This window comes from Callorhinus ursinus, unplaced genomic scaffold (assembly GCF_003265705.2).
Source record: "Callorhinus ursinus isolate GAN/ISIS: 27379988/994484 unplaced genomic scaffold, GSC_fseal_2.0 scaffold1, whole genome shotgun sequence".
Lineage (NCBI taxonomy): Eukaryota > Metazoa > Chordata > Mammalia > Carnivora > Otariidae > Callorhinus > Callorhinus ursinus.
In genome coordinates this window covers 118,617,695-118,640,398 of record NW_027397063.1, presented here as the reverse complement: position 1 = coordinate 118,640,398, position 22,704 = coordinate 118,617,695, and the positions used below count along the sequence as shown (strand labels likewise).

At 37.5% G+C, this 22,704-nt stretch overlaps 1 protein-coding gene across 3 annotated transcripts in view; it reads left to right on the top strand.

Moving 5' to 3' along the window:
- The window catches only part of TMEM108 (transmembrane protein 108), a 747,136-nt gene that overhangs the window by 236,025 nt on the left and 488,407 nt on the right, over positions 1–22,704 (top strand). The window lies entirely within an intron of this gene.

Here is a 22,704-nt window from a genome sequence, read left to right as displayed (position 1 = left end):
AAAAAAAAAAAAAAAAAAAAAAGAAATATTTCTTGGACATGACCTTGTAAAAGAATGAGTTGAGACAGAATATGTATTAATTTGATATTCAACTTCAAGTGGTCTGTATTTTTCTTCTAGGGCATATATATATATATATGTACTATAGCTTGTAATTTGATTTCTGAAAGTCATTGAGATACAACCTCCCAATCCCCCACTTCCCTTTGTAATCCATGAATAACATGAGCTGTGAATCATGCCTGGGGGCTCTTAAAATAATTTCATAAAGTAATGACATGTCAACTTTAACTTGAGTTTTTATGGCAAATTTTATGGAGAAGAAAAAAAATAATTGTATTTATTAAACTGACAGTGACTAGAATTATCATTGTCTGTGTTTCTTGAAGTGCAAACACTGCCACCACCTTAAAATATGTGCATTTTGTCTATGATTATTTTGTCTTGATATTATATTATAAAGATTATTCATCTTTATTGCTTTTTCTGGTTCAGGTAAACCCAGAGGCTGTGACATCAGCTTGAATATGATCTCAGTCTAGGGCCAGTGGACACCAGGCCAAAGTAGGATTTATCACAGGGTCCAGTTCATTCTTGAATGTTCTGTTAAGTGAATGTACACACACACACGCACACACACACACACACAAGAGTGGAAAGAAAATAGAAAAAGAAGACAGGAAGAAATTGATATTTAACTAACACCTATTACGTTTGGTCAATACAACAAAAGTTCTCAGAGTCAATGTAGTGATGTTGACCTATACTGGATGGATTGCCATGAATGAGAGAAAAACAAGAGATTGTCCCTGTATGTCTAGAAGGTTAGGAAATATCCAAAATATCAATCATAGTTATCCAGCAGTTATTGCAAGGTGATAAAAATACAGAGACTGGACATTTTGGAGCAGAAATTATTTCCACCGTATGCTCTTTTAGAGAGAGATAGGGTGAAGAGAAAGCATTTTAAAAAGGAGAGCAAGACTAAAACATTGTCAGAGCACATGGAAACACGATCTAAGAAGTAGAGTCTGGCAGATAACAAAGGCTTTGTTCAAAAGAGGAGAGGAGTTCTCTAACCTGCTCTGAGTTGTGCTGCTTCCAGAACAAGATTATGCCCTCAGAGAGTTTGGTAAACATGAAGATGTGCCACGCAGCTCCTTCAGGGTCTGCCTCCACTGCAGAGAGCTACCAGCCCAAAGTTTTGACACTCATGGGGCAGATAGCTACTCTCACACTTACACTGGAGGGCCCATGGGAGAAGGTGGTATTATCAGAGCCCAGGGGCCTAGGGTTACCTGGAAGAAGCTGGAACCACACTATACCTGTCTAGCATGAACTAAAACAATGAAGGAGACCCAGGTGCAGTAGGAGAAGCTGCTGGAGACAGAAAGGAAGGAGGGGAATACTCTGACTTCTTCCTTCCTACTACCTTCCAGACCCACACCAGCACCTCTCATTAACGAAGGCCAGCTGACTGGGAGCCTGGAGAATGAAGCCCACCAAGTCAGCCTGAGTGCCACACAAAGCCCAGGGCCACCATTGTCAGGATACAGTTCAGTCTACTCCTGTGAAAATCTCAAACTGATACAGATGGCTCTTAATGGAAGATGGTTAGACTTGTGATTTTATCTTCTCTCTCGCAATGCTGGGCAGTGGCCGTGAGCCGCAGCTCCCAGGCAGCCACATGATCACAAGGGTGAACAACAGATACACTTACAACCATTCTGTTTTTCACTTTCAGAACAGTATTCAATAAATTACATACGATATTCAGCACTTTATTATAAAATAAGTATTGTGTTAGTTGATTTTGCCCAATTGTAGTCTAGTGCAGGGACATTTAAGGCAGGCTAGACTAAGCTAAGATATTTGGTAGTTTAGGTGTATTAAATGCATTTTCAATCTATGACACTTTCAACTTACCATTATCAGGATGTAACCCCATTGTAAATTGAGAAAGGTCTATATATCCATTTGGGGGACCTTTAGGAGCAGGCAGCCTATATTCCTTAGATTCCTTAGATCTACCATATATTGTGCACCTTGTTGGAATGATAATTACATGAACCAAGCACTATGCTAGCACTGTTTACTTTATTATAAAGCAGATCTAAATACCCAATATAAATTCACTTAGATCCAGGGAATTGGCATTAACAGAGACTAATTTGAAATCACATCCATTCAAGACTTTTCACAAACCACCCAATAAAAGGTGAACTTAACCCTATTTTCTTAATAATTCCAGACTGAACATACATGTGCCATGTGAATAAGGTAGAAAACATGGTTAATTGAGTTCTAGGGGATAGAGAATGAAGAACCAATTGTCAAAACTTCTAGGAATGCATTTGTTTACTGTATTTTACAGGGAAAGAACAATTAAAGCTGGAAAGTTACTGAATAAACATTCAATTTACTAATAGTATGTTTTTAAAAATGTCAATTACTCTGCACAAATCTCCCCAGAAAATGAAATGAATGGGGCTCCTCTTCTCATTGTTACATTACCTCTAATGCATGTTTCCTTTGTATTTTCATGAAAAGGGGCTGTCTCACTGTAGGGTATGTGTTTACTTCTTTTTATAAATATCCAGCAAAAAAAGTATACCTTTTATGGGAAAAATATTTTTAGCAGGTATTCCAAAGCAAGTTGCTTATGATGTTGTTTCTCTGGTATGTCAGTATAATAACTACATAATTTTAAAAATTGTTAAACTATAGGTTTTCAGTTTCATTCTTGCTTATGGAAAACTACAAAGGAAAACAGAACTTTTAAAAGAAAAAGTTTTTGATTTGTGAAGAAAACAATTGGAATAAATAATTTAAAAATATAGAGATTTAAAATGTGTCCTAAAGGAAACTGGGTTCACTTTCTTTGATTCAAAAATGTCTCTTAAAGTGTAGGTAGCTTAAGGGTACTATGGCATAGCGCCCATACTCCACTGAGAACTAAATAAACATGATTTGTTCCTGGTAATTTATGAGAAGTGATAAGATGTAGCTTGGACACAATAATAAAAGTTACTTAATGACCAACTCAGCCAAAATGGTGGCAATTTAGTTTAGTGCACCTGAAACATTCCAACAGTCGATAACCTCCACACACACCTGATTTCCAGTTTTGCCAGAAAAAAGTCTGAGAAGAATTTAGTTCAAGTTTCAGAGATTTATACTCCTTCTGGTTTCCAGACATAGGATTATGGAAAAGGGAGCAAATAAAGTTTCACTTTAAAATGTTTAGGATTCGGGCCTTTCTTAAAGGTTGTGGAGAAACTTGTATGGCAAATAAAAGTTAGTAAAGATCGTGTGTCTGAAAAACCTTAGACTAAATTCAGACTCCAAAGTGAAAATATTCTAATAGTTTATCAGTCAGTCACAAAGGTCCATTTTCCAAAGTAATGCACTGCAAGAGATGAGTTTTGAGACAGTAAAAATGCTGAGACATATAATTCCTCCCTGCTTTCTCTCACAACATTGTTGTCAGTCATTTCACTTATCCATACATTATAGTCACTCAATACATTGTTGTTATTATTTCAAACACTTATCTAATGATCAACTAAGAATAAAAAAAAAATCACCCATGCTATTTCACCTTCATTTATTCCTTCTCTGATGTTCTTTCCATTATGTCGATCCGAATTCCTGACTGTCGGTATTTATTCTTCCAAAGACATTTTGACATTTCTTGCAGTGCAGGTGATCTGACAATGAATTTCCTCAATTTTTGTTTGACTGAGAGTCTCTATTTCTCCTTTGCTTTTGAAGGATAATATCATAGAATTCTGGATAGGTAATTTTTTTCTTTCAATACTTTATTCTACTCCGCTCTTTTCTTGCTTACATGGTTTCTGACAAAATGTCCACTGTAATTCTTATCCTTGTTCCTCTACAGGTAAGGTGTTTCCCCTCGCTTTGGCTTCTTTAAAGATTTCTGGTTTCCAGCAATTTGAATATGATATGCATAGTAGGAGGGTGGGATTTTTTGTTTTGTTTTTATTCTGCATGGTATTCTCTGAGCTTTCTGGACTTGAGGTTTGGTGTCTGTTATTAATTTTGGAAAATTTCCAGCCATTTATCACTTTAAATATTTATTCTGTTCCATTTTCTCTTTATATTCCAATTATACATATGTTTCATTTTAAAATTTTCCCACAGTTTTTGGATGTCATGTTTGATTTTTTTCAAAATTTTTTCTCTTTGCATTTCAGTTTGGAAAGTTTTCTATTGCCATATCTTCACCTTTAATGATTCTTGGCTGTATCCAGTCTGCTTATGAAACTATGGAAGGCATTCCTCATTTCTGTTACAGTGTTTCTTATTTCTAACAGATCCTTTTGATTCTTTCTTAGAGTTTCCTTCTCTCTGCTTACATTATCCATCTGTTCTTGCATGTTGTCTCTTTTTCCACTAGAACCCTTAACATATTACTTTTTATTTTATTTTATTTTCTGTAAATCCCCTGCTTTATTTATTTAATTTTAATTCCAGTATAGTTAACCTAGAGTGTTATATTAGTTTCAGGTGTATAATATAGTGATTCAATAATTCTATTCAATACTCAAAGCTCATTGTGATAAAGTGAACTCTTAATTTCCTTCACTTATTTCATCCAGACCCACCTCCCCTCTGGTAACCATCAGTTTGTTCTCTATAGTTAAAATTCTGTTTTTTGGTGTGTCTCTTTTTTTCTTTGTCCATGTGTTTTGTTTCTTTTTTAAAAATTTTAGTTAACATGCAGTGTGATATTGGTTTCTGGAGTAAAATTCAGTGATTCATCACTTACATACAACACCCAGTACTCATCATAATAAGTGCCCTCCTAAATACCCATCACCTACTAGCCCATCCCCCACCCACCTCCCTCCATCAACCTTCAGTCTGTTTCCTATCATTAAGAGTCTCTTATGGCTTGTTTCCCTCTCTCCTTTTCTCCCCCCCTTCTGATATGTTCATGTGTTTTTTTTCTTAATTTCCACATATGAGTGAGATCATACAATATTTGTCTTTCTCTGACTGACTTATTTCACTTAGTATAATACACTCTAGCGTCATCCATGTCATTGCAAAGGCAAGATTTCATTCTTTTGAAAGCTGAGTAATATTCCATTGTGTATATATATATCTCACATCTTCCTTATTCATTCATCAGTTGATGGACATTTGGGCTCTTTTCATAGTTTGGCTATTGTTGAAAATGCTGTTAAACATCAGGGTGCATGTACCCCTTCAAATCTGTACTTTTGTATCCTTTGGGTAAATATCTAGTAGTGAAATAGCTGGATCATAGGGTAGTTCTATTTTAACTTTTTGAGGAAACTCCATTCTGTTCCCCAGAGTGGCTGCACAAGTTTGCATTCCCACCAACAGTGAAAGAGGGTTCCCCTTTCTCTGCATCCTCACCCAAAACTGTTTCTTGTTTGTTAATTTTTGCCATTCTGACAGGTGTGAGGTGGTGTCTCATTGTGGTTTTGATTTGTATTTCCTTGATGATGAGTGATATTCAGCTTGTGTCTATTGGCCATCTGGATATCTTCTTTGGAAAAATGTCTGTTCATGTCTTCTGCCCATTTCTTAACTGGATTATTTATGTTTGGGGTGTTGAGTTTGATAAGTTCTTTATAGATTTTGAATACTAACCCTTTATCAGATATGTCATTTGTAAATATCTTCTTTCATTCTATAAGCTGCCTTTTAGTTTTGTTGATTGTTTCCTTCACTAAGCAGAAGATTTTTATTTTGATGAAAGTCCCAATAGTTTATTTTTGCCTTTGTTTCCTTAGCTTTAGGAAACGTATCTAGTAAGAAGTTGCTACAACTGAGGTCAAAGAGGTTTCTGTCTGCATTCTCCTCTAGGATTTTGATGGTTTCCTGTCTCACATTTAGGTCTTTCATCTATTTTGAATTTATTTTTGTGTATGGTATAAGAAAGTGGCCCAGTTTCATTCTTCTGCATGTGGCTGTCCAGTTTTCCCAACACCATTTGTTGAAGAGACTGTCTTTTTTCAATTGAATATTCTTTCCTATTTGTCGAAGATTAGTTGACCATAGAGTTCAAGGTCCATTTCTGGGCTCTCTATTCTGTTACATTGATCTATATGTCTGTTTTTGTGCCAGTACCATACTGTTTTGATGACTACAGCTTTATAATATAGCTTTAAGACTGGAATCATGATGCCTCCAGGTTTGTTTTTCTTTTTCAGGATTTCTTTGGCTATTTGGTGTCTTTTGTGGTTCCATATAAATTTTAGGATTGTTTGTTCTAGCTCTGTGAAAAAAGTAGATGGTGTTTTGATAGAGATTGCATTAAATGTGCAGATTGCTTTGGGCAGTATAGACATTTTAACAATGTTGGTTCTTCCAATCCACGAGCATGCAATGCTTTCCCATTTCTTTGTGTCCTCCTCAATTTATTTCCTAAGTTTTCAGAGTACAGATCTTTTACCTCTTTAGTTAGGCTTATTCCTAAGGATCTTGTTTTTGGTGCAGTTGCAAATGGGGACAATTCGTTGATTTCTTTTTCTGCTTCATTATTGGTGTATAGGAATGCAACAGCTTTCTGCATATTGATTTTATATCCTGCAACTTTGCTGAATTCGCGTATTAGTTCTAGCAGTTTTTTGGTGGAGTCTTTTGGGTTTTCTACATAGAGTATCATGTGGTCTGCAGATAGTGAAAGCTTAATTCTTCCTTGCTGATTTGGATGCCTTTTATTTCCTTCTGTTGTCTGATTCCTTTAACCTCCAGTACTATGTTAAGTAGTAATAGTGAGAGTGGACATCCTTGTCTTCTTCCTGACTATAGGGGGAAGGCTCTCAGTTTTTCCCCATTGAGGATGCTATTAGCTGGGTGTCTTTCATATATGGCCTTTTTGATGTTGAAATATGTTCCATCTATCCCTACTTTGTTGAGGGTTTTTATCAAGAATGGATGCTGAATTTGTCAAATGCTTTTTCTGCATCTATTGAGAGGATCATATGGTTCTTATCTTTTCTTTTATTAATGTGGTGTATCATGTTGATTGCTTTGTGAATATTGAACCACCCCTAAAGCCCAGAAATAAATCCCACTTGATCATGGTGAATAATTCCTTTAATGTACTGTTGAAATGAATTTGCTAGTATTTTACTGAGAATTTTTACATCCATGTTCATCAGGGATATTGGCCACAATTCTCCTTTTTAGTTGGGTCTTTGTCTGGCTTTGGAATCAAGGTTATGCTGGCTATGTAGAATGAGTTTGGAAGTTTTCCTTCCATTTCTATTTTTTTGGAATAGTTTAAGAAGAATAGGTATTAACTTTTCTTTAAATGTCTGGTAGAATTCCCCTGGGAAGCCACCTAGCCCAGGACTTTTGTTTGTTGGAAGATTTTTGATTATTGATTCAACTTCTTTGCTGGTTATCGATCTGTTCAAATTTTCTATTTCTTCCTTTTTCAGTTTTGGTAATTTGTAAGTTTCTAGGTATTTGTCCATTTCTTCCAGATTGCCCAGTTTGTTGGCATATGATTTCATAGTATTCTCTTATAATTGTATTTCTGGAAGCATCTGGGTGACTTAGTTGGTTAAGCATCTGCCTTTGGCTCAGGTCATGATCTCAGGGTCTTGGGATCAAGCCCTGCATCAGGCTCTCTGCTCAGCAGGGAGTCTCCTTCTCCCTCTCCCTCTGTGCTCTCTCTCTCTCAAATAAATAAATAAAATCTTAAAAAATAATTGTATTTCTCTGGTGTTGGTAATGATCTTGCCTCTTTCATTCATGACTTTATCTACTTGGGTCCTTTCTCTTTTCTTTTTGATAGGTCCAGCTAGGGGTTTATCAATTTTATTAATTCTTTAGAAGATCCAGCTTTTAGTTTCATTAATTTGTTTTACTGTTCTTTTATTGTTTGTTTCTATACCATTTATTTCTGCTCTGATCTTCATTATTTCCCTTCTTCTGCAGGATTTAGGCTTTATTTGCTCCTCTTTTCCTAGCTACTTTAGATGTAAGTTTAGGTTATATATTTGAGACTGTTTTTGCTTCTTGAGGTAGGCCTGTATTGCAATATACTTCCCTCTTAGGACTGCCTTTGCTACATCCCAAAAGTTTTAGACTGTTGTGTTTTCATTTTCATTTCCTTCCATGTACTTTTTAATTTCTTCTTTAATTTCCTGGTTAACCCATTCATTCTTTAGTAGGATGTTCTTTAACCTCCATGTATTTATGGTCTTTGCAAATATATTCTTGTGGTTGACTTCAAGTTTCATAGCATTGTGGTCTGAAAATATGCATGATCTCAGTGTTTTTGTTCTTGTTGAGGGCTGATTTGTGACCTAGTATGTGATCTATTCTGGAGAATGTTCTGTGTGCACTCAAGAAAAGCACTTATTCTGCTGTTTTAGGATGAAATATTCTGAATATATCTGTTAAGGCCATCTGGTCCAGTGTGTCATTAAAGCCATTGTTTCCTTATTGATTTTCTGCTTAGAGGATCTGTCCATTGATGTAAGTGGGGTGTTGAAGTCTTCTGCTATAATTGCATTATTCTCAACGAGTTTCTCTATGTTTATTGTTAATTGATTTATATATTTCAGTGCTCCCAAGTTGGGGGCATAAATATTTATAATTATTAGATCTTCTCGGTGTGTAGACCCCTTAATTATGATATAATGCCCTCCTTCATCTCTTGTTATAGTCTTTGTTTTAAAGTCTAGTTTGTCTGATATAAATATGGCTCCTCTGGCTTTCTTTTGATGTTTTGTTTCTTAAATTCTACATATAAGTGAAATCATATGGTATTTGTCTTTCTCTGACTTATTTTGCTTAGAATTATACTCTCTAGCTCCATCCATGTTGTTGCAAATGGCAAGATTTCATGCTTCTTATGGCTGAATAATATTCCAATGTGTGTGTATGTGTGTGTGTGTGTGTGTGTGTGTGTATCTCACATTTTCTTTATCCATTCATCTGTTGATGGACATTTTGGCTGCTTCCACAATTTGGCTATTGTAAATAATGCTGCAATAAACATAGGGGTGCATATATCTCACTGAACTAGTGTTTTCATATTCTTGGGTAAATACACAGTAGTGGAATTACTAGATCATAGGGTAGTTCTGTTTTTAATTTTTTGAGGAAACTCCATAGGTGTTTTCCGCAGTGGCTGCAGCAGTTTGCATTCCCACTAACAGTGCATGAGGGGTTCCTTTTTCTCCACATCCTTGCCAACACCTGTTGTTTCTTATGTTTTTGATTTTAGCCATTCTGACCCGTGTGAGGTGATATCTCATTGTGGTTTTGATTTGCATTTCCCTGATGATGTATGATGTTGAGCATCTTTTCATGTGTCTGTTGGCTATCTGTATGTCTTCTTCTTTTTTTTTTTTTTTTCTTTTTTGGTAGACTCCGCACCCAGTGTGGAGTCAAATGCAGGGCTTGAACTCACAACCCTGAGATCAAGACCTGAGCTGAGATCAAGACTTGGATGCTTAACAGGCTGAGCCACCCAGGTGCCCTGGCTATCTGTATGTCTTCTTTGTAATAATTAAATGAGAGAATTCTCATTTCAAGCATATTTTTCCACTGTTCCCATTATTCACTATTTCAAGCATAGTTTTTTCACAGTCTTTTTTAGGTCTATTGTTTAAATGCTTGGGTTGCTAATTTTGTTTGTGGCTTCTATTATGATAGAGGTAAGGTGGATCTATTTGATAGAGATCATGGCAGATCATTACCTCTAATAATTAGTAATCTTTAATTGGTGTCCACTTTATGCTCCCATCCTCTATAGAATTCCCTAATATCCTAGACACTTTAGATGTCAAAAAATGGTTTTGCATTTATTTCAGCTGAAGAAAAACAAATGCTTCACTCATCCCAGAAGATACTTTACATTAGTTTCTCCACTTAGGATTCTTACACTCTGTGATCCCCATACATTTAGATTTCCTAGCCATTATTTAGCACAGACTTGTGGTTTTGACTGCTCAAGCAAAGCAATAATTTTACCGAGAAATTAAGGCAGATGGCAAGTTTTCCTGGGCTCAGGAGGAGAGTGTTTATAGATCCCCTTGCATGGAGATCTATATGCAGTTGTATCTCTCCGCCTCATCCATGCCCCTGTCACATATGCCACAGTTGGGTGCTAAAATCCAGCTTTTGGACACTGGGGCCCACATTTAGGTCTCATACCTTTATGTTTCTAGAAATTGTGGGACTAACTTTATTTTGAGCATTGCTTTGTATTAAAAATTGTTTTGTAAAATTGGACATTCCAGCTCCATTGAGCCTCAGCAAACAGCACATGATGCAAAAGGATCCACAGATAAGTCGTGTTGGTTGTTTTTTTTAAACTTCTGTTGTTATATAGCAATAGATAACCAAATTACTTCTGTCATCTCCAAGCTTTCTGTAAAGTCTAGTTAAAGGTTACCATCAAGATGTTATTATCACTGGCTAGAACTGAGAGAAGGGTATTGCCTCCCTCCCTCCATTTGCAGGTAGGTAGTAGGTGAGAGCAGCTGGAGGGACAATCCTAACAGTAGCAATGTGACCCACAAAGGAGTGTACAGAGGTATGTGTAAAGAACTTAAAGCAGTATTCCACATCCAGATGATGATCAATGTAAATCCCTGATGATTCTCAAAAGTACCTGTGGATGGGAATCTGGCAAAGATTAGATTATACCATAACATAAGTTAGGGTACTTGAGTCATAGTGAATTGTGCTTAAAAATATGACCTCACAATATGTTGGCTAATTGAACATAATACAAAAATATGACCTCACAGCCCAGCAGAAACTCAGGAAAAGGAGTACCACTTGGAAGGTAGTGCTGACTCAAAATGAGACATAAGTGGGGCCAAAATCTGGAGAAAAACACCAGAGCCAAGGGTATTAATTCCAAGAACATGTGTGTGTGTTTATGTATGTATGTGCATGCATGTTGTGTGTATGTGTGTACATACATGTGTGTATGTGTGTTTAGTTTCTAGAAAGAACAGTCAACACCCATTCTCAAAACTGCAGACAAAAGAGACAAGATAAGGTTTACACATATCTATTACATTTGGCAATGAGATTTATCTACTCCTGTATGAATAGTTGGACTAGATAGATAAGATCCATTTCTCCCCTGAAATTATTTGATTCTAATGCTTCCATGTATCACTGTCTTTTTGATTCATGTCATAGAGCTCTTCTCCATTTTATACTCTTCTCCCTAAGGGGAAATAAGAATTTGACTGTATGTGTTCTGAATATGGTATAACCCACTTGCTCTTATCAGCTTGATATTCTTGATCCTAATCAGATAACATGTTAGTATATGGGTTTCTAACACTTCCTTCTCATCAGCCCTTGCAAAGTGACTAATACATAAGTAAATAGATTATTCCCCAACAGAACCTAATTTTTACATGTTAGTGGTAGTGGGTTTTTTTGAACAAGGAATATGAACATGACAGATATTAACTGTTTATTCACAGGCCCCCTCTATGGTGGTGACTAACACTTATCTAACATTGCATAAGCCAGTCACTGCTCTAAGTACTTTACAAATATTAGGCAATTTAATCTTCATAGCACACCATGAGAAAGATACTGTTATTATCCCCATTTTACAAATTAGAAAACTGAAGAGCCAGAGATTAATTTACATGGCCAAAGTTCAAGCATTTCAAATGTCAAGATTATTACAGGCTGGGTTCTTCAGAAAGCAGATCCAGAGTGGAGTTTGGTATATAGAAATTTATAAGTACTCTCAGGACAAAAACCTGTTGAAGAGAAGAGAAGAAAGTAGCATTGAGCAGAAAGAGAACTTGGAAAAATGAAGTCTTAGCAATAGCTTTTTTAAGGCCATGGGGAACTCTGAAGCAGAGGTGGTCCTTCAGAGTGGTTTCAAGTAGGGTAAGGGGACCATGACTTCCAAACTGACCAGTCATCGATGAAGGCTGCCCTTGGAAAAGGGGACATGACCATGGTGAAGCAGCTCTCTCCAGCCAAGGGCATTTTCTAGAGAAGGGCAGCATCTGCAGCCACTAGGAAAATAAGTTTTCAGCCCTAAAGGGGGAACAGGGAAACACAACCAGCAACTACTTCATATGTACTTATGAATCATTCAAGGTTCTTAAGAGGCAACTTCTGTCAGTGGGTCTGGGCTTTGGCTGAAAGTCTGCGTTTCTAATGGGCTCCCAGGTGATATCAGTGCTGCTGGTCTGTGATAGCAGGATCCTGGTCATGCAGGATCAATGCTGCAAAATTAAGAATAGAACCTAAGCTGTCCAGTTATGGGACTGTGGTCTTACAACTCTGCTGCACTGCTGCTTAAAGAAATTCTGTACTAAATTCTAATTCTGAAGAACTTGATATACCATGCCAGACTGACTGGCTTTAAAGCATTTTCAGATCTCCTGGCCTATATCTTTAGTGGACATGCTGTCCCAAGCATTTGTTTATTGCTGCAGTCTATCATTGTTGGCTTTCTTAGTAGTGTTTCCATCCAAAATGTTCTTTTTTTGGCTGGCCTGACAGGTTTTTTTCCCTCTGACATTTAAGCAAGTGTATCAAACGTGAGAATTACCCTAGCTACTTGGTATTCATAATTTGTGGCATACATTGGCTATTATTATTTTTATCAGAAAATTACCATTTTTCTATCTAAAGAGTTTATTATATTCTTAGGTATGATTTTATTATGTGTTAAAGCCATTTTCTCCCCAAAGGAGTCTATCTTTAATTTCATAATGCAAGCCAGTAAGAGCATTGAATTTGACATCCAGGTTCATTTATACTCATTTTTTTAGGAGAATCTCTATTCGATAAAGTGAAACCTATACTAAGAATTTTCCAGGTCACAATATCTTGTTAATTACATGATGATACTCTTCTCACTATGTACTCCCTACAAACACAGAGGGAAGATAAAATGTCATGCAATTTCATGTCTACAACAAAGGACAAATGTGAGAATCAGTAACATGTGTGTTAGCCCTTACCTTGTTTGAAATTCTTATAGAAAACAGTGACCTAATTATTTTATTTTTCATCATTTTAAAAGAAGTATGCCACTGGGTACATGTGTTTATGTGTGTGTGTTTGTGTATGTGTATAAAACCCTATATTGAGATTGAGTAGGAGTGAAAAGAGAAGTGATCTTGAAGATATTTATTGAATTGTGAGACATAAAGTCTTGAACTGGGCAACAATCTGGTTAAGAAATCTCTTCTAGCTCAGTCTGTTCCCTAGGCAACAAAAGTCTGTGTTTAAAAAGGAAAAAAAAAAAAAGGATAGCACTTAGAGTAGTTAAGGTTTTAGAGTTATTCTTCATTCGGGAGATTCACAATGAAACATCATTTATTAAAATATTACAGTCAATAACAGTTACTTTAAGAATTTGGGGCAGCATATAGAGTAGTTGTGTCTCGAGAATAATGGCTCTCCAAGTGTGGTCCCTGGACCAGCAGCATCAGCAATCACCAGGGAACTTGTTAGAAATGTGAATCCTCTGTCCCCATCCTGGATCTGCTGAATCAGAAACTGGGGCTGGGGTGGGGGGCAAGGGGCAGGAAGGACAGCAGTCTGTTTCACAAGCCCTCCAAGTGGCTCTGAGGCCCACAGAAGTTTGGGAACAACTGTGGTTATGAAACACTTTAAGTCTGTTTAGAACCTAACTGCTTCTCTTCCAGAATGCTTTTCTGCACATCTATATGGACACACGTGTATAGACACAAAATCTTTAAAACATTAGTTTGAAGGAATTCTTACTAAATAGTTGTATCAGAAGCAAATTTCTTTCTCAAGAGGACTGAATTAGAATTGTCTCTAAAGTATGCCTTTTTCTATGGCTAAACTATAAAAGTGGCAAGTTGCATGGGCAGCCTCAGCCGTAAAAGCGCCATCATTGAATTTAATTTCAAGCAATATCTGGAAGAGCAGTCAGCAGCGGGAGATGTCTTTCAGAAGGAAAAGGATGTCTTTTTTCTTTAAATCGAGTGGAAAATGACTCCCATCAGATTGTTGAAAGCAGCCTTCCTATTGAGGTGGAGCGGTAGTTTGCCATGCTCCCTCCTCTCTTCCTGCTGCTCAGAAAGAAGGTCAGGGAAGATAAGAGCTGTGAACAGGAGGGGAGATACTGTATTTTTTTCCTGGCTTTTCTTCTTTTCACTAGTTGATACTGGGGAGATAGCTGTAAGATAAGTAACCACTGGTTGAGAAGAAAAGACTAGACCCTCATTTTCAAAACCATAGAAGAGATAACCTAGGGTATTCATAGCCAATACCGAAGAGAGAAGTTGGAAAGTCCCAAGAGCATACTTATCTCAAATCTTGCAGTCCTAGAAATAACTGAGTATAAGCTAGTCATTTAAAAAAAGAAAAAAAATTGAATAACATCCAGAGATAAGAGCAAAGCTGGATTTAGCTTTAATTTAAATATTAAGATTTAATGTAGCAAGAGCTATATGGAGTTTTTTAAAACTTGTTTTTTCAACTAACAATTACTGAGTGTCCATTAAACCAGCTGCTGTAGTAAGCACTGAAATACAAAATCTATATTTAAATACCTTATATAAATATCTTATTTAATTTAGTGTTTTTCAAGCAGTGTTCTTTATTTGTTCTAACTTATTTTTAAAACTACACTGAACAGGGAAATTACTGCTCTACCACTCAGTAATGGCTTATAGCTATCATTTATATGTTTCCAAAATAGGATCTCATTTAATTCTGACAATTCTCTGAGGTTTGCACCATTTAATCTTCATTTTGTGGGAAAATGAAAACTGTTGTCTAGAAATGTAGTCGAGTTCACCAATCAAGTAAGTTATGGAGACAAAATTTGACCCCTGGTCTGACTCCAAAACCTGCTCTTAATTTCTGTACTCATTGGTTTCAATCAATTCCTCATCACCATATAGGACTGGTAGTTGACCATGTAACCAGCATATACACTGTCTCCTTGTGGTCTTGTTTTCTAATTGTTAAGTCCAGTTCTTCAATGGGGTGAATGTGTCTTTTAAAAGTTAACTGTGCATGTTTCATATATTCAGAAATCAAGGTCAGTTAGGACCAAAATAAATTTTAAATTGAGGCTAATTTTACACCCACTATAAGTGTACATTTCGATGATTTTAAAAATAAATTTGCCAAATTGTGCAACCATGACTATAAATTGGTTTTAAAACATTTCTATTATCCCAACAAGATCACTCATGCCTCTTTACTTTTTAATTTTCTTCACTACCCACTCCACCCAGGCAACCAATAATCTGCTTTCAGTCTCTTGTAGATTTGCCTTTTCTGAAAATTTCATGTAAGTGGAATCATACAACATGTGGTCTTTTATATCTGGTGTCTTCCACTTAACAATATTTTTGAGTTTATCCATGTCAGAGCATGAATCAATAGTCCATTCCTTTTAATTGTTCAGTAGAATTCCATTGTGTGATTATACCACATTTTATTTATTCATTCACTGGCTGATGTATATTTAAGTTGTTTACAGTATTTGGCTATTATTAATAATTTTGCAGGGCACCTGGGTGGCTCCATCAGTTAAGCATCCAATTCTTGATTTCGGCTCAGGTCATGATCTCAGGTCGTGGGATTGAGCCCTGAGTCATGCTCTGTGCTGAGTGTGAAGCCTGCTTGGGTTTCTCTCTCTCCCTCTCTCTCTGCCCCTTCCCACTCATGCTCTCTCTCTAAAATCATTATCATCATCATAATTTTGCTAAGAACATTCATGTACAGGTAAGTCTTTTTGTGGACATATGTTTTTATTTCTCTTGGGAAGATGCTAAAGAGGGGAATTGCTGGGACATATAATAAGCTTATAGTTAATTTTTAGAGAAACTGCCAAACTGTTTTTTAAAGTGGCTGCACCATTTTATATTCCCACCAGCAATATATGAAGGTTCAGTTTCCCCACATCTTCACCAACATTTAATACTGTCTTTTTTTAATTATAGCCATTCTAGAGGGTATGAAGTGGTATGTGGTTTAAATTTGCATTTTCCTAATGACTTATAATGTTGAGCATTTTTTTCCTGTATTTAACTGCCATCAGTATATCTTCTTTGGTAAAATGTCTGCTCAAATCATTTACCCATTTTTGTTAGGTTGTCTTCTTACTATTGAGGTACAAGAATTCTTTGTATTTTCTAAGCCATTGTAAATTATGTAGTCCTAAATCTCTCTCTCAATGTATTTTAGAAAGACAGTGTACAGTACTTCAATATCTGTACACATCAAAAACATTGAAGGCACATCATATAATTTCTATGTTGATGAGCAGGTTCAGTAAAATTGAAGTTTAAGATATCTGCAAACACCCTATCTTTTCTATGAGGTCTTATTCCTCACAGCTGAAATCAATAAACACAACCTGCCTTTTAAAAGAAGCCTGTTGTTATCACAATGTGGTGGTTTTAAAACATGGCATCAAATTCTTTTACATTCCTCCCATCAAGAAATGGGGTCTTTCTCTCCTACCCTTGATTCTGTGCTGGTTTGTAAGTGCTCCGATGAACAGAGTATGGTGGAAGTGATGTTATGTGCCTTCCAAGCTTAGGTCATAAAAGGGCAACCATATTCTGCCTTGTTGGTTGGAATACTTGCTCTTGAAGTCCTGAGCTGCCATGTAAAATGTCTATCTATTCTGAGGCTGCTATGCTGTGAGGAAACCCAAGCCATAGGTAGAGGTGGTGTGTAAGCATTCCAATTGGCAGTCCCAACCAAGGCACCATTTTTTCGAGTAAAGAAGCTGCCAGATGATTCCACCCTCCAGTCATTCAAATATTCCCAGCTGACACCCAAAACTTCATGGAGCATGGAAAAGGTAAATCATTCCTGCTGAAGCCAATCTGAATTCCTCACCCACAGAATCTATGAATATAACAGCATGGTTGGTGTTTCATGCCACTACACAGAAACTTATTGTTCATTCAGCACTCTTAACTATAAGGGACAGAAGTCTTATAAACATGAAGTTTATAAGAAGGATCTTTTCATGAACTTGGAGGACAGTAGAAAACCGTTAGAAACTGAAGTCTCACTTGCCATCTCTCAGGGACATCTCTGTTCTCATTTGCATGCCTGCTCCATTCCCCTCTCATGGCAGACAGAATTCTTTGGTGTGCTCATCAATCTGTATATGACCTTGGCCCTTAGCCATATCATCACTTCCTTGCCAGCTGATAGTCTTTTGGCTCAAATTCTCAAATGGGAGAATCTTATTTATATGTTGAGCTTATTTATATGAACTAAGTCATTTAAGCTATAGATGAGCCAGGATTGGCTATTTGGGATAAAGTATGCATTCCTAGTGACAGGACATGGGTCTAGGACATATAGTGTGGAGATGTGCTTTTTTAGGAACTTGGGAAAGAAGGAAGGAAGGAGGGAAGGAAGGAAGGAAGGAAACATGAAACTTATGTATTTCACTAATAACTACATAATATGATGAAGACTATGGGGGAAATGTACTCAACATACTACAAAATGGCAAAAGGAGAGTGATTAATTCTGCTGGAGAAGCCATCCCAGAATTGGTGGCATTTGAACTTGGTCTTAAAGGATAAGTCGGACTTATTAATTTTTCAGGCAAAGGCAATGACTCAGAGCACAGACACACCTGACATAATGACGAAATGGCAAGTACTTTCATGGGATTATGCTACCAAAGAGCTTGGGGACATAAGGTCAGAACATTGGGATGACATACCTGAAATGCCCCTTTTCATTGTAATCCTGTCAGAGAAGGAGTAAACTTTGAGTCAATCAATGTGACAGGTTATACAAGATTTAGATTTATTCTCTAGGTTTGTAATCCTGAAATTTGAGTTTGCATCAGCATTGCCTGGAGCCTTTTTTTTTCTTGAATTAAGTAGGCTCCACACCCAATGTGGGGCCCAAACTCATGACCCAAACTCACGACTCAAGAGTTACATGCTCTACTGACTGAGCCAGCCAGGTGCCCCAACCTGGAGCCTTTTTATAAAACAGATTGCCAGACCCCATCTGAGTGTCTGATTTAGTAGGTCTGAGGCAGGCCTTGACAACTAGCATTTCTCACAGTTTCCCAGGTGGTGCTGCTGTTGCTCCAGGGACCACACTTTGAGAACCACTGCTCACTGCAGGTGTCCTTTAGTGCTCATGCTAATCTGGGGGGAGGATTTAGAACACACAAATTGCTGTCTGATTCTGATGTAGACTTACATTTCTAAAAGGACTGAATTTCCCCTCGACTTCTATATCAGCAGTTCGCCTGAGCTAGGTTGATGCATGGCCAAGCTGTATGAATGTTTCACAACTGCAAGTAAATGGTTGCCATAGTGATTCTGCCTTATTTTAGGGATATATTTGTACAGGGCTTGGAATTAGAGTTGAAAATGGAGTCCATCACTTGATAATCAAAATGAGTAATTGCAATGGTCTCTTCTCATCTGACTACATTGGTGAGGGCTTATGAGCCAGATACAATGATCAGCACAGAGAATAGAGAAATGTCACTGTTTTTCTCCATCACAGAAGCATGCTTGTTCCTTCTTGGTACTCACTGCATTTTGTAATTATTTAAATTTTGTTTGCTCATTTATTTCCTGGCTCTACTACTTGATTATAAGTACCACAAAGACTGGGATCAAGTGTGCCTTGTGTATAATTTTGTTCCCAGCCCTACTATAATTAAATAAATGAATGAATGATAAGAAAGATACACTTTGCTCTCAAAGAGCTAATAGTCTGGTTGACGTATAATCACATTACAACATGGTAAGTGGTTTGACAGCTGAATATTGAGAAAGCTATAGAATACAGAAGATGGAGAAAGTAATTCTGCCCCAGGGGAGTCAGAGAAAGTATTACTGATAAAAGGATCTTTTCGATGGGAGCTTGCAAGATAAGTAAGAGTTTAGAACATAGACAGGGGTGTTGTGGGCTGACGTTGAAGACAAAGAAAACACCATATGTGAAAGCATGGCTATGTGATAGAACATGGCATGTGGGATTAATTGATATGATGGGGGCAAAGGGATGATAGAAGGAAATGAGATAGGAGATGGAAAAGCATCCTGGGACCAGAGTGTAGAGGGTCTGGGATGCCATGCCATGGGCTTGAACCTCACCTCACATTCGTGGGGAGCCATTAGAGGCATGAGGATAACATGATTAGATCATAGGAAGATATCCCTGATGGTCAGTAGGAGGGAGGAAGGGTGTCTAATGGGTCTAAAAGACCAGTCAGAAGAGGATTGCAGTTATTCAGGCAAGAAATGATGATGTCTTGGACCAAATCATAACCTTGGGAGTCAGAAGAGTAGGAAATATTTGGGTGGTATTTAGAAAGCAAAATCAATTAATGAGTCCTGGCAACTGATAGACTATGATAGATTTGTATGAGGGCAGAGTGAGGATTTATTTATTTATTTATTTTAATTTTTATTGTTATGTTAATCACCATATATTACATCATTAGTTTATGATGTAGTGTTCCATGATTCATTGTTTGTTCATAACACCCAGTGCTCCATGCAGAATGTGCCCTCTTTAATACCCATCACCAGGCTAACCCATCCCCCTACCCTCCTCCCCTCTAGAACCCTCAGTTTGTTTTTCAGAGTCCATCGTCTCTCCTGGTTCGTCTCCCCCTCTGACTTACTCCCCTTCACTCTTCCTCTCCTGCTATCTTCTTCTTTTTCTTTTTTCTTAAAATATGTTGCGTTATTTGTTTCAGAAGTACAGATCTGTGATTCAACAGTCTTGCACAATTCACAGCGCTCACCATAGCACATACCCTCCCCAATGTCTATCACTCAGCCACCCCATCCCTCCCACCCCCAACCACTCCAGGAACACTCCGTTTGTTTCCTGAGATTAAGAATTCCTCATATCAGTGAGGTCATATGATACATGTCTTTCTCTGATTGACTTATTTCACTCAGCATAACACCCTCCAGTTCCATCCATGTCATTGCAAATGGCAAGATCTCATTCCTTTTGATGGCTGCATAATATTCCATTGTGTATATATACCACCTCTTCTTTATCCATTCATCTGTCGATGGACATCTTGGCTCTTTCCACAGTTTGGCTATTGTGGATGTTGCTGCTATAAACATTGGGGTGCACGTACCCCTTCGGGTCCCTACATTTGTATCTTTGGGGTAAATACCCAGTAGTGCAATTGCTAGATCGAATGGTAGCTCTAATTTCAACTGTTTGAGGAACCTCCACACTGTTTTCCAGAGTGGTTGCACCAGCTTGCATTCCCACCAACAGTGTAGGAGGGTTCCCCTTTCTCCACATCCCCGCCAAAATCTGTCATTCCCTGACTTGTTAATTTTAGCCATTCCGAGGGGTGTGAGGTGGTATCTCATTGAGGTTTTGATTTGGATTTCCCTGATGCCGAGTGATGTTGAGCGCTTTTTCATGTGCCTGTTGGCCATTTAGATGTCTTCTTTGGAAAAATGTCTGTTCATGTTTTCTGCCCATTTCTTGATTGGATTATTTGTTCTTTGGGTGTTGAGTTTGATAAGTTCTTTATAGATTTTGGATACTAGCCCTTTATCTGATATGTCATTTGCAAATATTTTCTCCCATTCTGTCGGTTGTCTTTTGGTTTTGTGGACTGTTTCCTTTGCTGTGCAAAAGCTTTTTATCTTGATGAAATCCCAATAGTTCATTTTTGCCCTGGCTTCCCGTGCCTTTGGCGATGTTTCTAGGAAGAAGTTGCTGCGGCTAAGGTCGAAAAGGTTGCTACCTGTGTTCTCCTTTAGGATTTGGATGGACTCCTGTCTCACGTTTAGGTCTTTCAACCATTTGGAGTCTATTTTTGTGTGTGGTGTAAGGAAATGGTCCAGTTTCATTCTTCTGCACATGGCTGTCCAATTCTCCCAACACCATTTGTTGAAGAGACAGTCTTTTTTCCATTGGACGTTCTTTCCTGCTTTGTCAAAGATAAGTTGACCATAGAGTTGAGGGTCCATTTCTGGGCTCTCGATTCTGTTCCATTGATCTATGTGTCTGTTTTTGTGCCAGTACCATACTGTCTTGATGATGACAGCTTTGTAATAGAGCTGGAAGTCTGGAATTGGGATGCCGCCAGCTTTGCTTTTCTTTTTCAATATTCCTCTGGCTATTCGTGGTCTCTTCTGGTTCCATACAAATTTTAGGATTATTTGTTCCATTTCTTTGAAAAAAGTGGATGGTATTTTGTTGGGGATTGCATTGAATGTGTAGATTGCTCTAGGTAGCATTGACATCTTCACAATGTTGGTTCTCCCAATCCATGAGCATGGAATGTTTTTCCATTTCTTTGTGTCTTCTTCAATTTCTTTCCTGAGTGTTTTATAGTTTTCTGAGTACAGATCCTTTGCCTCTTTGGTTAGATTTATTCCTAGGTATCTTATGGTTTTGGGTGCAATTGTAAATGGGATCGACTCCTTGATTTGTCTCTCTTCTGTCTTGTTGTTGGTGTATAGGAATGCCACTGATTTCTGTGCATTGATTTTATAGCCTGCTACTTTACTGAATTCCTGTATGAGTTCTAGCAGTTTTCGGGTGGAGTCTTTTGGGTTTTCCACATACAGTATCATATCATCTGCAAAGAGTGAGAGTTTGACTTCCTCTTTGCCGATTTGGATGCCTTTGATTTCTTTTTGTTGTCTGATTGCTGTGGCTAGGACTTCTAATACTATGTGGAATAGCAGTGGTGAGAGTGGACATCCCTGCCACGTTCCTGACCTTAGGGGAAAAGCTCTCAGCCTTTCCCCATTGAGAATGATATTCGCTGTACGTTTTTCATAGATGGCTTTTATGATATTGAGGTATGTACCCTCTATCCCTATACTTTGAAGAGTTTTGATCAAGAAAGGATGCTGTACTTTGTCAAATGCTTTTTCTGCATCTATTGAGAGATCATATGATTCTTGTTCTTTCTTTCGTTAATGTATTTTATCACGTTGATTGATTTGCGGATGTTGAACCAGCCTTGCAGCCCAGGGATAAATCCCACTTGGTCGTGGTGAATAATCCTTTTAATGTACTGTTGGATCCTATTGGCTAGTATTTTGGTAAGAATATTTGCATCCATGTTCATCAAGGATATTGGTCTGTAACTCTCCTTTTTGATGGGGTCTTTGTCTGGTTTTGGGATCAAGGTAATGCTGGCCTCATAAAAGGAGTTTGGAAGTTTTCCTTCCATTTCTGTTTTTTGGAACAGTTTCAGGAGAATAGGTATTAATTCTTCTTTAAATGTCTGATAGAATTCCCCTAGGAAGCCATCTGGCCCTGGGCTTTTGTTTGTTGGGAGATTTTTGATGACTGCTTCAATTTCCTTAGTGGTTATAGGTCTGTTCAGGTTTTCTATTTCTTCCTGGTTCAATTTTGGTAGTTGATACATCTCTAGGAATGCACCCATTTCTTCCAGGTTATCTAATTTGCTGGCATAGAGTTGCTCATAATATGTTCTTAGAATTGTTTGTATTTCTTTGGTGTTGGTTGTGATCTCTCCTCTTTCATTCATGATTTTGTTGATTTGGGTCCTTTCTCTTTGCTTTTTGATAAGTCGGGCCAGGGGTTTATCAATCTTGTTAATTCTTTCAAAGAACCAGCTCCTAGTTTCGTTGATCTGTTCTACTGTTCTTTTGGTTTCTAGTTCATTGATTTCTGCTCTGATCTTTATTATTTCTCTTCTCCTGCTGGGTTTAGGCTTTATTTGCTGTT